This window comes from Piliocolobus tephrosceles, chromosome 7 (genome assembly GCF_002776525.5).
Source record: "Piliocolobus tephrosceles isolate RC106 chromosome 7, ASM277652v3, whole genome shotgun sequence".
NCBI classification, from domain to species: domain Eukaryota; kingdom Metazoa; phylum Chordata; class Mammalia; order Primates; family Cercopithecidae; genus Piliocolobus; species Piliocolobus tephrosceles.
This window is the reverse complement of record NC_045440.1, coordinates 106,481,874-106,497,204: the sequence shown is the minus strand read 5'-3', so window position 1 is coordinate 106,497,204 and position 15,331 is coordinate 106,481,874.

The window sequence follows — 15,331 nt, the reverse complement described above, 5'->3', positions numbered from 1 at the left end:
CATGGAGTGTCTTGCAATACAGAGATTTAACAATTTCTTGCTTTTCTCTAGATTGCATGAGCTTGGACAAGCCCCTTACCTTCTGGGACCACCACAAAATGAAAATAATAATATCTGATCCTTACTTCACCAAGCTTTAAGATCATCTCTTGGGAAATGTTTGGGTCCTTTAAGAGAACTTTAGCTATAAAAAGCCAAGGTGACATATATTGTACTTACAAATATGGATTGAATCCAGGAGGCCAGGCACAGAACAGACATATAGTAAGATCTGTTGGGGAAATATAACCACAACCAAAATCTTCTCCCAACCCAGAAATCCTCTCCACAAAAGTAATAGAAAACAAAAACACTTTGAGTACTGAATAAGCATTAAACCAGAATGTAGTGCACATTGCAGGCAGTCTGCTGAGAGATTGCAAAGACAGAAAGAAATCTCATCCTTTTATATAGTCAAGTAGGTATAACCCATACATACATGTTTTCAAGATCATCAATAACTAGTTGTCAAGTCAGAGGACTTGACAGAACTATTTGCCTGTGTTAGCTAATTGACTTTACTCAGAGGATGAACAAACGTCCCCCCGCTCCCTTTTTTTTTTTTTTTTTTTGAGAGAGAGCGTGTTGCTCTGTAGCCCAGGCTGGAGTCCAGTGGCGCAATCTTGGCTCACTGCTGTCTCTGCCTCCCGGGTCCTGGTTCAAGCAATTCTCCCGCCTCAGCCTTCTGAGTAGCTGGGATTATAGGCACGTGCCACCATACCCAGCTAATTTTTGTATTTTTTTAGTAGATGCAGGGTTTCACCATGTTGGCCAGGATAGTCTTGAACTCCTGACCTCGTGATCCACCTACCTTGGCCTCCCAAAGTGCTGGGATTACAGGCGTGAGACACTGTGCCCTGCCAACGTCCCCTGTCTTTATGAGAGAAGGTGGTTTTGCAACTTGGAGCGAGGTGCCCACTGAGGTTAGGCCCCTCACTTCCCTCAGAAACTGGGACATAGGGATACTACCTCCCTTAATGCTTACATTGCAAAGAGATGGCCTCCTGATCCTTGAGAAAGACATTCCTAGGTCATAAAGCTGAGAAATGCCAATCTAGTCTTCAAAAGGGTTTATATATATTTCAAAGAGAGAAGAAAGAATTTACAATGATAAGGTTTCTAAAGTAAATGCTCCAAGAAAAAGGAGAGCAGAGAAATCTCTTATCTTTAACAGGGAGACGTAAGCCTTTTATTTTTTAATTCGTGTTTGTCCTTACAGTACATGATGACTGTGTCTTAAGATGATGCATACAAAATAACTCACGTTCCAGCTCTCAATCTGGAGCCTTAGGCTCTGGGATGAGCAAAGGTGAGGATAAAATTGAAGGCTCCAACCCCGCCCCCCCTTCCCCGCAACCTCTGGCTCCCACAGTGGATGCCACCCAGCATTTCTTTTCCTTTCCGATCCAACCTTTTCTATCTCTGACTCATTTTTATTCACAAGGAGGCGCCTCCTAGGAAACCACTCTTCTGTTTCCCCCACTGCTAGCTCCAGGGCTTTGATTTTTGTTGGGGTCACTGCACTCCTTTAGAAGCCCCAACAACGTCCTTAACTGACCCTTTCCCTCTGGAGGCCCCCGGGTTCCGGAAGGACACAAGACTCCCCACTGTGCCAGGCGTTGTTTTGGTTCCAGGAGCCACCCCCTGCACCCCACTTATTAGATCCAAACCCGGTCATGACCTGCACCCTCTGTCCTGGGCTGATTCCCCTATTGTTCTGTCTGAAAAGAGGCATCTGTAAGCTGCCCGGTCCAATTACCGCGGTTTTTTCCTAAAATGTTACCAATTTTTAAATATTTTTAACTGAAATTGGGTGGCTTCCCTTTCTAATTAATTCAAGTGGCCTCTTCCCTGATGGTGGTGGCTATAATTATAATCACTTAACTCCCAGAGGACTATTTAAAATTTGAGGATGTGCTAGGTGACTTTTTAAAAATCACCCTTTGTTTACCTGGATTTGGTTTCTGGGGAAGAGAAAACATTTGCACAATAAATGTGTTATCTTACCCTGTTGCTCAGAGAACCACATGTGTTGGCTCCATTCATTTCAGCCCTGTGGAGAGCTGGGGCCGGTAAGTGTGTGTTTGGCGATGTATGATACTGTAGGAGGAGGGAGATGATGATACTGTCATTATTTAAAATCACTTCCACCCAGTGGGATGAGTCACTGGAACGTCACAGCATGGAATTTTGCATCAGTCCCAAAAATATATCTCTGCGAAGCTTTCTGCTCTCTCTAGCGTGCCTATTCCCTCACTCAGGCCCTCCTTAAAAGGAAGTCTGCGTGCATCTTCTATATAGAGTGCCTAGATTCTTTGCCTGCGTCGTCCTGACCACAGTGATACAGCACATTTGTGCAACACTCGGCATGGCCAACCTGAGCTCTGAAAAGGGCAGTGTGAGTATCCCCACATTACATGCAAATAAAACTCCTGAACATTCTAGGAGGCTAAGGATTTGACCCAAGCTAAGGAGAGAAGCCTGGGCTAGAATCCAGTTTCCTGCCTCCTGGCCTAATCCTGAAGTGACAGGAGAGGAAAAAGGACTTTGGGTCTAAAAACATGGACCTCTGGGAAAATGCCCCAGCAGGAGACAAAAACCCACTTTAGCTGAAAAGATTCTACCTTCCATTCAATTTCAGATTTCAGAACAAGCCAGACCATTTTCCTTTTTTCCCCCTTCTATTTCAGATCATGATACATATTCTCTCCCTGCTCCTCAAAATCTAAAACAAGAGTCTTCCTATAAGGGCTTGGCTGATTTCCAGAACACAAATAAACATTCGTAAGGAAAAGAGTGACTTTCCGGGCATTAGGCAGTAAAGCCTGGCCTAGCAGTTCTAAGAACACAGCTTTGGGGCCAGACAGGGCTGAGGAAGGTGACTTTGGGCAGGCCACAGTGATGTTGCATCTAGTTTCTTAGAGTTGTACCATCACAGCGTTGTTACGACAATTAAATGAGATGGTGACCGTAAAGTGCTTCTTAGCATGGAGCCTGCCACTTAGCAAACCCTCTAGAAATGTGGGTGATAGCAATATTATGAATTTTTAATAATTATGCCACATACCTGGTGGATACTGGATACTGTAAGTAATTACTCTTGTCTCACTTTTTAGGCAGCTTCTATAATGGCAGTCTTAAGATTTCCTCTGCAAAAGAATTTTAAGCATGTATCTTAAACTCAATGTCTAATCAAACTACCAAAACAAATCTGTAATGGAAGCGTTTGCTTTACATTTATCATGTGGGTGACTGGAGCCCCCTGCTGTCAGGGAAGCCCTAATTACCTGTTTTGGGGAGGTTTTGTTTTGTTATTTTGTTTTTTAAATCCAATTTCCAGATAAATTCTTGAGCACCTTCTAGGAAGAATCCTGGTGAGGTTCGGGAGGATTGGTTAACCCATCAGGTCATAACCCAACAGGTCTCGCACCACCAAGGACATGAGAAAACCTGCCCACTCCATATTTACTGGGCATCCTCTCCAACAGCAGGGTAAACTGGGATTTCTTGACACTTCTTGAGTATTCCTGAGTCCCCTTTCCCAAATAAGAACCTCCATCTTCCTCACAAAGAGATTGGAATCCTCTTGCTGCCCTCTGTACAAAACATGTCCTGGGGTTCTTTGCTATGTGGAAAGAACCAGAATGACCATGGCAAGCATCTCATTGTGACCCCCTGTCCTGCTCTAAGGAGGGTGGGGCCTGCAAGCCTCCCCCAGCTCCTACCCTTCCCAGGTAAGTACTAATCGTGGCTGCAGAGGGATCTAGTCACATGGTACTGGCAAGGGTTGCAGCAGAGATGTGCCATCTGCCAAAAGGTGGCCTGCATAGGATTCAGCCCAGCAACCCCACTGCTGATGAGACACTCAGATGAAAAGCCTGGTTAGATAATTTGGACCAGTTATCATCATAGCATAACAACAATAAACAGACATTTACATAGCATTTACTGTGTGCCAGGCATGGTTCTAAGCACATTACATTGATTAACTCTTGAGTTCTGTCCTCAGGCCCCAGAATGGACAGCATCTGAACTCCTTCCAGATCCTGGGGTGAGGACGCATGCCAGGTAAGAGGAGGAGGGAAAGGAGAGAGCTTTCTCTGTTCTGGAACATCTGCAGGCTTTAAGCCCTCCCCGTCTCCTCAGAGATGTTCCTGCGTCACAGCAATTAAGCTTTCTCCTATTTCCAAACTCAGGCGTCTCCAAAATATTTTTTCATGAAATGACTGGGATCCCTCCCCAACATCTTCACCATACCACCAGGTGACCCCGGGGTGGCACTTGCCTTCTCTGAGCCTCACTGCTTTCTAGATCATCATCAACATCTCTAACCAGAGCTGCCTTCCCAACCTCTGGCCTCAGTAAGACATAAAGATCCTCAATCCGGCCGGGCACGGTGGCTCAAGTCTGTCATCCCAGCACTTTGGGAGGCCGAGGCGGGTGGATCACCTGAGGTTGGGAGTTTGAGACCAGCCTGACCAACATGGAGAAACCCCAACTCTACTAAAAATACAAAATTAGCCGGGCATGGTGGTGCATGCCTGTAATCTCAGCTACTCAGGAAACTGAGGCAGAAGAATCATTTGAACGTGGGAGGCGGAGTTTGCAGTGAGCTGAGATCATGCCATTGCACTCCAGGCTGGGCAACAAGAGCAAAACTCTGTTAAAAAAAAAAAGACTCAATCCTCAAGGAAAGGATCAAAAGAGACCTTGGGGCTAAAGGATGAACCATCTTTTGAGTCCTTTCAATACTGCTAGAAAAAAACCCATGAGCTTCTCCAGAGTTAAAATATTTTCTTTTCTCCGTAACTCCTACAGCTAACAATGACCCCCGCACAGCAGGCACTCAGTAGATGTCTATTGAGGAATGACTGACTTGATCATCCCACACAGCACACTCAGATCTCCCTTTGAGAACACCAAGGTTTGAAATGTAGTTGATGAGCAGCTGATGGGTATTTCTAACTAGAACATGGTACAAATAATTAAGTAAATGTTAACTGAGCGGAGAGATTGTGAAAAACAAATACATTGACATGGTGGAATTATTCAATCCTTTGCCCATCTGCCAAGAACAGTCTGAGGCACATGTATGGATGATAAAGGCAGAAACGGGCTGTCCTTCAGAATCCCTGTTCATTCAAAGATTTTATACCAGGTCAAAATTTCAGAGGCACTACAGGTGGGGTCAGTACTAGATAATGGGAGAAGAAATTCATGTCTATCCATTGTTCCCATCAAACCTGCAGAATTCCCCAGTGTGGCCACCTCCCAGCCCACAACCTACCTTCTGCAGCCAGAGCCCCCTGCTGCACCACCATACCAACCAGGGGAAAGACCCAATGTGACAAAATGCAAAGGGAGAGATGAACCAACGTAGTGAGCAGCAGGGTTTCCTGCTAAATCTGTTCCTCCACAAGAGAAGATGAAGGGAGAAAGGGAGAGGTTAACGGAGCCCAAGACAAGGGGACCTTATTCCTGAAAGAGCCATGGGTTCAGGAGCTGACTCAGCAGCCTAACCCTCCATGGGTTCAGGAGCTGACTCAGCAGCCTCACCCTCCATCCTGGTGGGCATAGATGCCACCAGAGCAGGGCAGCTTTCTGAAGGTCGTTCCCACTGACTTCTTGTTACAATGCTTTTGGCTGCAGGTAACACCTCTGTCTAAAGACAGCTTAACAGAGACGATTATCTCATAAGAAGTCCTAAAAAAGAGGTCTTAAGGTTGGTTCAGCAGCTTACTGTCATCAAGAACCCAGGCTCTATCTCCTGCTATCTCAGAGGGATGAGCTTTCTCTTAGGCTGTTACCTCATGGATGCAAGTGGCTGCCATAGCTCCAAGCATCACACCCTCATGTAACTGCATCCACAGACAGAACCCCAGAAGGTAGAGAAGGAGTGCTATTCTTGTGCATCTTTCCTTTTAGCAAGGAGGAAAATCTTTCCTAGAAACTCTCAACTGACTTCCCCTTACATCTCATTGGTTAGAACTGGGTCACATATGCCCTCTCCTAGCTGCAGTAGAGCCTGTGAATATCTGGTATATTCTGTCTCTATAGTGGAAAGTGAGTGCTACCCCCAGGGATGAATGGAAAAGGAATATGGGGCTACTCTGCTAAGGAGAAAACCATCAGTATATGCCATGACCTCTCTGACAGGTTGTCTGTCATCCACTAACCGTCCTCCAAGAGTGGCACCTGCCTGTGCCCAAGACTTGGTCCCTTTCTGACTTACTTTTAATGTTGCAGGACATGCATAAAGCCTCTTTGAGGTGAAGAGGTCCCTAGAACCCATCAGGGCGATGGCACGGGGAAGGGAAACATCTCACCCTTGCCCTTGGACAGTGTTAGCTGGAGGATTTGCTCTGGATTCAACTGTTTGCTACCCCTCAAGCCAAGACAGTGGGGCACTCTGCAGCCCCCATCATACAACCAAACAATCATACCAGAATATCAAAGGCTCATGGCCACTTCAGGCCCTGCCACCAGAATGATCACTAGCAAAATACCATGTGAAGTGTGAATTCAGAACTGATTTCCCCATCGCAAGTCTACATAGAATAGCCCAAGGAATAATGTACACTGGAAATAGAACTTGATTCTGAGAATGCTGGTAGGTGGAATTTAGTTCAGTAGTAAATAAAGGAAAGCTGATTGTTGCTTTTCTATTTAAGACTTGCTGTTTCTTAGAGCTAAGTCAGCAGGCACGCTGCTTCTATAGATAAATATAGATTTAAATAACAGGATCATCTATATCTGGTTCCATTTCCTTTTCTATTAAAAGGAAATAGCCTGAACACTTGCATTAAAATTAAGAGTGGGTAATCAGGCACACTAAATAAGAACGTGCTAGATAAGTGAAAACAGATTACCAAATAGGACATTTAAAAAATCACAACTATGGTATATATACACACACACACACTACATACAGACATACATAATGTAATACATTAAAACAATAACATAATTATGTGGGATTATAGATTATTTGAATTGTTCTCTTTTGCGGGAAATAGGAATGACAGAGAACTAAATTAATTAGGCATTAGCCATATTGAAGTGAGATTGTCTCAGTGCCTCATTCACTGCCTCACACTGAGGCTTCTCCAGGCCCTGATGAAGAGCCCTGCACTGCAGCACATGCTTCAGCGGCTAATGTGGTACAGCTTCAAGGGCGGACGGATAAGGTGAGGTGCTTGGAATCAGGGAAAGAAGAAGAGAAGAGACAGTTACGTTTCCATGTTTAAACGTATGTGGTGTGTTCAGCTCAGAAACTTCTCTTATTAAACAAATTCCATGTGATTAATACAATTCACTAAGTTTACATGGATAAATATAACTGCACCTTTGCACAGCAAAGACAATATATGCCTTATCCTAGAAAATATGACTTCGGAAAATCCACCTTCTAAATTCCTCCATCTAGATAATATGACTTCTAAGGGTGAGGGGTTGGGAGGGGCATGGATGATGAGAAGGTACTTAATGGGTACGATGTGCATTATTTGGGTAATGGATACCCTAAAAGCCCTGACGTCACAACTACACAATTTATGCATGTAACAAAATTGCATTTGTAACCCATACATTTATACAAATAATAATCCTAGCACTTTGGGAGGCCGAGGTGGGTGGATCATGAGGTCAAGAGATCGAGACCATCCTGGCCAACATGGTGAAACCCCATCTCTACTAAAAAAATGCAAAAATTAGCTGGGCGTGGTGGCACACACCTGTAGTCCCAGCTACTCAGGAGGCTGAGGCAGGAGAATCCGTTGAACTTGGGAGGCAGAGCTTGCAGTGAGCAGAGATTACACTACTGCACTCCAGCCTGGGCGATACAGCAAGACTCCGTTTCCAAAATAAATAAATAAATAAATAAATAAATAAATAAAATAAAAGTAAATTTTATTTATTTATTTATTTTTTAATTTGAGACAGAGTCTCACTGTGTTGCCCAGGCTGGAGTACAGTAACATGATCTTGGCTCACTGCAACCTCCACCTCCTGGGTTCAAGCCTTTCTCATGCCTCAGCCTCCCCAGTAGCTGGGATTACAGGCGTACACCACCATGCCCGGCTAATTTTTTCTATTTTTAGTAGAGACAGGGTTTCACTGTGTTGGCCAGGCTGGCCTCGAACTCCTGGCCCTAAGTGACCCACCCACCTGGACCTCCCAAAGTGCTGGGATTACAGGCGTGAGCCAACATGCCCAGCCTAAAAGTAAATTTTAAAAAGGCAAATAAAGGGTAAAAGAAGGCATCCGTTCTTTAAAAAAAAATGATAATATGACTTCTGGGTTCTCTGTTGACAAATCTGAAATACTCATGATTCTAAATGTATCTCTTTGATATTTTGCAATAGGAAATCTAGGCTAAAAGAAATTTTCGATGGATCATCTAGTTGCTGGCTAGTTTCCTCATTAAGTTAAAAAGAATGGTGCACTTTGGAAACCAGGAGGAGCCTCTTAAATGCCTCACTTTGAGAGATTCTTTGACTGTGCTAATGAGCCCAGGTAAGGAGGAGCAGAAAAGTTTATCCATCAACATTTGCAGTCTTTCCTAGTTCTGCTTTTCAAAGGGGAACTTAATGAGAAAATGGCAAGAATGAACAAGAAGAAACCTGCAGTGCTTGTTTTTTTTTTTTTTCAGTGTTTGATTATTCAAGATAATGTATACTACAACTATACAAAAGAACAAATTCAGTCTTGTTTAGCCACCTCACAAAGTCAAGCAGAAAATGGTTTGTCTGTGAGTTTCAAAATTTGGGGGCCACAGTCCACAGCAAGAAACACATTTTACATCGCAAGGTTTTGCAAAGCAGTATTTGCCCTTATGGCTTGCATAGCACACTAATGCTTTTTGTTTTACTCTATTCTGTTCTACTCTGAGGTCTTACTTACTCCCTCCTTCTCCCTCCTTCCCTCCTTTACTTCCTTTTTTCTTTCTCTTCTTCTTTGGAGACATGGAATGCAGTGACTTGATCCCAGCTCACTGCAGCCTCGAACTCCTGGGCTCCAGCAATCCTCCCATCTCACCTCTGAGTAACTCAGACCACGGGGACACACCACCATGCCAGCCAACTTTTTTTATTTTTACTTTCGCAGAAACAGAGTCTCCCTATGTTTCCCAGGCTGGTCTCAGACTCCTGGCCTCAAGTGATCCTCCCACCTTGGCCTCCTTGAGGTGGAGAGCCACCATGCCTCGTCTCTTTCTTTCTTTTCTTTTCTTTTTCGTTAAGAAAGTACTGATGTGTGTGAAACTCCATACGCTGGTTTCAGAAACCGCTGATAAATCTTAGTCTACAGCTTGAAAAACACTGGATTAAACGGTAATTATAAATTAATGAGGACTAAAACAAAGGATATTTTTAAGTCAGTTATAATAATTGAATTGTGCTAAGGAGAATAAAACAAATTCCCATGTTATAAAGTACATTGTAATAGCAGGTTTTCTGATATTTTATTCCTTCTTTCTTTACTTAAGAAAAAGAGTTTTGATTAAGAAAATAATACTAGACTCAAATACAGTCTCACTATAAAGAATGCCCACCATACAGGTCAAGTAGAAGTCCTTGTGGCCTACTCCTCACTGCCACCCTGCTACCTTCCCAGGAGAGCGTGCTTTCCAGGTCTTTCCTAGGCATTTACATACACATCGGTCTATTTAGAAAGACGAAGTTTTGCTCTGTGTTTTAATAAATAGCTGATGAGGATCAGGATACGCTACCCTAAATTATGGCATCTTGGCACTTGAGAAAACAGCAGAAGCGGGAAGGTCACTCTCGCCTTCTTCCACCCTTCTCCCGTGAAGCAGGCCATAAAAACCTAGGAAGGATTTTCTGACCTCCCCCTGAAGTAGGGACACACAAGAGATGCCCTCTGTATACCCGGAGGAAAGGAACATTCTCATCCCTGAAGACGAGGGGACACAGAAATGAATCTGAACAGGCCTTGCTGAATTTCCTGCAGTTCATTACCATTAGGTCTGTTGTAGGAATTACGTAAGAATCAAAGTTCAGTTCTTTACACTCTATATGTTAATAACTTCAACATCATTGGTGGCCTATGGCTGTTGCAGTTGCAGATTATTCATTTGATCTCTTATGTATAAACATATCCCATTTTATTGTACTTCATTTTATTGTGCTGTGCAAATATTGTGATTTTAATAAATTGGGGGTTTGTGAAAACCCTGCATCGATCAAGTCCGTTGGTGCCATTTTTCCAACAGCATGTGCTTACTTCATGTCTCTGTGTCACATTTTGGTAATTCTCACAATATTTCAAACTTTTTCATATAATTATATCTATCATGGTGATCTGTGATCAGTGATTTTTGATGTTACTGTTGCAATTGTTTTGGGGTGCCACAAACTGCACCCTATAAGATAGCAAACTTAATTATCAGTGTTGTGTGTTCTGACTGCTCCACCAACCGGCTGTTCCCCCAACCCTCTTCCCCTGCTCCCGCCTCCCCATTCCCCGAGACACAATATTAAAATTATGTCAGTTAGTAGTCCTACAATGGCCTATAAGTGTTCAAGTGAAAGGAAAAGTTGCACATCTCTCACTTTAAATCAAAAGCTAGAAATGATTAAGCTTAGTGATGAAGGCATGTTGAAGCTGAAAGCAAGGCCTCTTGCATCAGTTAGCCAAGTTGGGAATGCAAAGGAAAAGTTTTTGAAAAAATTTAAAGTGCTACTCCAGGGAATACATGAATAATGAGAAAGGAAACCAGGCTGATCTAAGTAAGGTCATGCTTATAACTAATTAATCAAAACCAATTATTCTTTGTTCCTTCTCCACTCCCACTGCTTCACTTGACATAAGAGAAATATGGGGGTGGGGGAGGGAGGGAGGGAGGGAGAAAAGAAGGAAGGAGGGAAGGAAGGAAGGAAGGAAGGAAGGAAGGAAGGAAGGAAGGAAGGAAGAAAGGAAGGAAGGAAGACATATTGTTCATATGGAGAAAATTTGAGGGGTCTGAATAAAGATCAAACCAGCCACAGCATTCCCTTAAGTCAAAGACTGATCCAGGGCAAAGTCCTAACTCTCTTCAATTCTATAAAGTTGAGAGAGGTAAGGAAACTGCAGAGGAAAAGTTGGAATCCAACAAAGGTTGGTTCATAGGGTATAAGGAAAGAAGCCATCTTCGTAATATAAAAATGCAAGGTGAAGTAGCAAGTGCTGATAGAGAAACTGCAGCAAGTTATCCAGAAAATCTAGCTAAGATCATTGATGAGGGTGGCTACACTAAACAACAGATTTTTCAGTGTAGACAACATGGCCTTCTATCGGAAGAGGGTGCCATCAAGAACTTTCACAGTTAGACAGAAGAAGTCAATGCCTGACTTCAAAGCTTCAAAGGACAGGCTGACCTACTTGTTAGGGCTAATGCAGCTAGTAACTCTAAGATGAAGTCGATGTTCATTTATTATTCCAAAAATCCTAGGGTCCTTAAGAACTATGCTAAATCAAAGAGCCAGGCACAGTGGTGCATGCCTATAATTCTAGCTACTGTAATTGCAACTACTTGAAAGGCTGAGGTAGGAGGATTGCCTGAGCCCAAAAGTTCAACCAACCTAGGCAACAGAGCAAGACTACATGTCAAAAAAAAAAAAAAAAAAAAAAAATACACACACACAGACACACACATATATATATACACACATATATATGTATTATATAGGCTGGGCACAGTGGCTTATACCTGTAATCTCGGCACTTTGGGAGGCTGAGACAGGAGGATCACTTGAGGCCAGGTATTTAAGACCAGCCTGGGCAACATAACAAGACCTTATTGCTGCAAAATTTTTTTTTAAGAAAACAATTAGCTTGGCATGGTGGCACACACCTGTAGTCCTAGCTACTCAGGAGGCTGAGGAGGGAGGCTTCCTTGAGACTAGGAGTTTGAAGTTACAGTGAGCTTTGATCACACCACTGCACCCCAGCCTGGGTGACAGAGTGAGACCTTGTCTCAAAAATAAATAAATAATTAAAGAATTACGCTAAATTATTTCTGCCTGTGTTCCACAAATGGAACAATAAAAATTGGATGACAGCACATCTGTTTACAGTGTTGTTTACTGAATATTTTGAGCCCACGATTGAGACCTACTGCTCAGAAAAAAAAAGATTCCTTTCAAAATACTACTGTTCATTGACAATGCATCTGGTCACCCAAGAGCTCTGATGGGCATGTACAAGGAGATTAAATGTTGTTTTTGTGCCTACTAATACAATATCCATTCTGCAGCCCATAGATCAAGGAGTAATTACAACTTTCTAGTCTTATTATTTAAGAAATACATTCTGTAAGACTACAGTTGCCATAGAGAGTGATGCATCTGATGGATCTGGGCCAAGTAAATTGAAAGCCTTCCAGAAAGGATTTACCATTAAGAACATTTGTGACTCATGAAAGGAGTTCAAAATACCAGGTCTGGGGCATGGTGGCTCATGCCTGTAATCCCAGCACATTGGGAGGCCGAGGTCGGGGGATCACTTGAGCTCAGGAGGTCAAGACCAGCCTGGCCAACGTGGTGAAACTCCATCTTTGCAAAAATTGCAAAAATTAGCTGGGCATGATGGCATGAGCCTGTAGTCCCAGCTCTTTGTGGGGCTGAGGTGGGAGGATTGCTTGAGCCTGGGAGGTGGAAGTTGCAGGGAGGTGGAGGTTGCAGTGAGCTGAAATCACACCCCTGCACTCCAGCCTGGGTGACAGAGTGAGACCCCATCTCAAAAAAGAAAAAAAAATATTAACATTAACAGGAATTTGAAATAAATTGATTCTAACCCTCATGGATGACTTTGAGGGGTTCAAGACTTCAGTGGAGGAAGTAACAATAGATGTAGTAGAAATTGCAAGATAACTTTCATTAGATAGAAGTAGAGCCTGAAGATGTGACTGAATTGCTGCAATCTCATAACCAAACTTGAACGGATGAGGAGTTGCTTCTTATGGTTGAGTAAAGAAAGTGTTTCTTCCATCATTTTCAGCAAACTATTCCTGGAACAGAAAACCAAACACCGCATGTTCTCCCTCATGAGGGGAGTTAAACAATGGGAACACTTGGATACAGGAGGGGGAACATCACACACTGGGGCCTGTCGTGGGGTGGGGGGAGTGGGGAGGGATAGCATTAGGAGATATACCTAATGTAAATGACAAGTTAATGAGTGCAGCACACCAACATGGCACATGTGTACATATGTAACAAACCTGCATGTTGTGCATATGTACCCTAGAACTTAAAGTATAATTTTAAAAAAAGTGTTTCTTATGATAGAATCTACTCCTGGTGAAGATGCTGTGAACAATGTTGAAATTACAACAAAGGATTTAGAATATCACATAACTTAGTTGATAAAGCAGCGGCAGGGTTTGACTCCCATTTTGAAAGAATGTCTATTATGGATACAATGCTATCAAATAGCATCACAAGCTACGGAAATCTTTTGTGAAGGAAAGAGTCAATGTGACCAACTTCATTGTTCTCTTATTTTAATAAATTGCCATAGCCACCAAAGCCTTCAGCAACTACCATCCTGATTGGTCAGTAGCCACCCACACTTCAACACTGAGCCAAGATTATGACTTCAAAAAGATTATGACTCACTGAAGGCTGAGATGATTGTTAGTATTTTTTAGCAATAAAGTATTTTTAAATTAAGGTGTGTACTTTTTAAAGACATAATGCTATTGCACACTTAGAAGACTGCAGAGCCATGTAAACATAACTTTTATATGCACTGGGGAACCAAAAAATTCATATGACTCACTTTATTGCAGTGGTCTGGAACCAAACCCATAATATTTCTGAGGTATGCCTATATAGGATTTGTAAAGGTGGTAAAGCAGTTAGGATTAAAATAATATCAGTAGGGTAGTTCATGTAGTTTTTACTTCTTGAGTATCTATAGTATTCATGTGGACTAGTTTAGTTGTTACTATTAATGAAATGATATAAAGGACTGAAGAGCTAATTAAGAAAATGATGATTAAAGTGTAATCATGGAAGTGTAGAAGTTCTATCACAGGTGATGTTGCATCTTGAAAGCCTAATTGGAATGGGTATGCCATAAAGATATAAAGAATTTTAACCTATAAATTAACTTTGATGAAGTTATGTAATTATTTTTCCTAATGTCTTGCTTGTTGAAAAAATCATACGGATTCACAGTTGAATTCTACCAGAGATACAAAGAGGAGCTGGCACCATTCCTTCTGAAACTATTCCAATCAATAGAAAAAGAAGGAATCTTCCCTAATTCATTTTATGAGGCCAGCATCATCCTGATACCAAAGCATGGCAGAGACACAACAACAACAAAAGAGAATTTTAGACCAATATTCCTGATGAACATCGATGCAAAAATCCTCAATAAAATACTGGCAAACCAAATTCAGTAGCACATCAAAAAGCTTATCCACCATGATCAACTTGGCTACATCCCTGGGATGCAAGGCTGGTTCAACATATGCAAATCAATAAACGTAATCCATCACATAAACAGAACCAAGGACAAAAACCACATGATTATCTCAATAGATGCAGAGAGGTCCTTTGAAAAAATTAAACAGCCCTTCATGCTAAAAACTCTCAATAAACTAGGTATTGATGGGATGTATCTCAAAATAATAAGAGCTATTTATGACAAACCCACAACCAATGTCATACTGAATAGGGAAAAACTGGAAGCATTCCCTTTGAAAACTGGCACAAAACAGGGATGCCCTCTCACCACTCCTATTCAACATAGTGTTGGAAGTTCTGGCCAGGGCAGTCAGGCAGGAGAAAGAAATAAAGGGTATTCAATTAGGAAAACAGGAAGTCAAATTATCCCTGCTTGCAGATGACATGATTGTGTATTTAGAAAACTCCATCGTCTCAGCCCAAAACCTCCTTAAGCTGATAAGCAACTTCAGCAAAGCCTCAGGATACAAAATCAATGTGCAAAAATCACAAGCATTTCTATACAACAATAACAGACAGAGAGCCAAATCATGAGTGAACTCCCACTCACAGTTGCCTCAAAAGAATAAAATAACTAGGAATCCAACTTACAAGGGATGTGAAGGACCTCTTCAAGGAGAACTACAAACCACTGCTCAACGAAACAAGAGGACAAACAACAAATGGAAGAACATTCCATGCTCATGGATAGGAAGAATCAGTGTTGTGAAAATGGCCATACTGCCCAAGGCAATTTATAGATTCAATGCCATCCCCATCAAGCTACCAATGACTTTTTTCACAGAATTGGAAAAAGCTACTTTAAAGTTCATATGGAA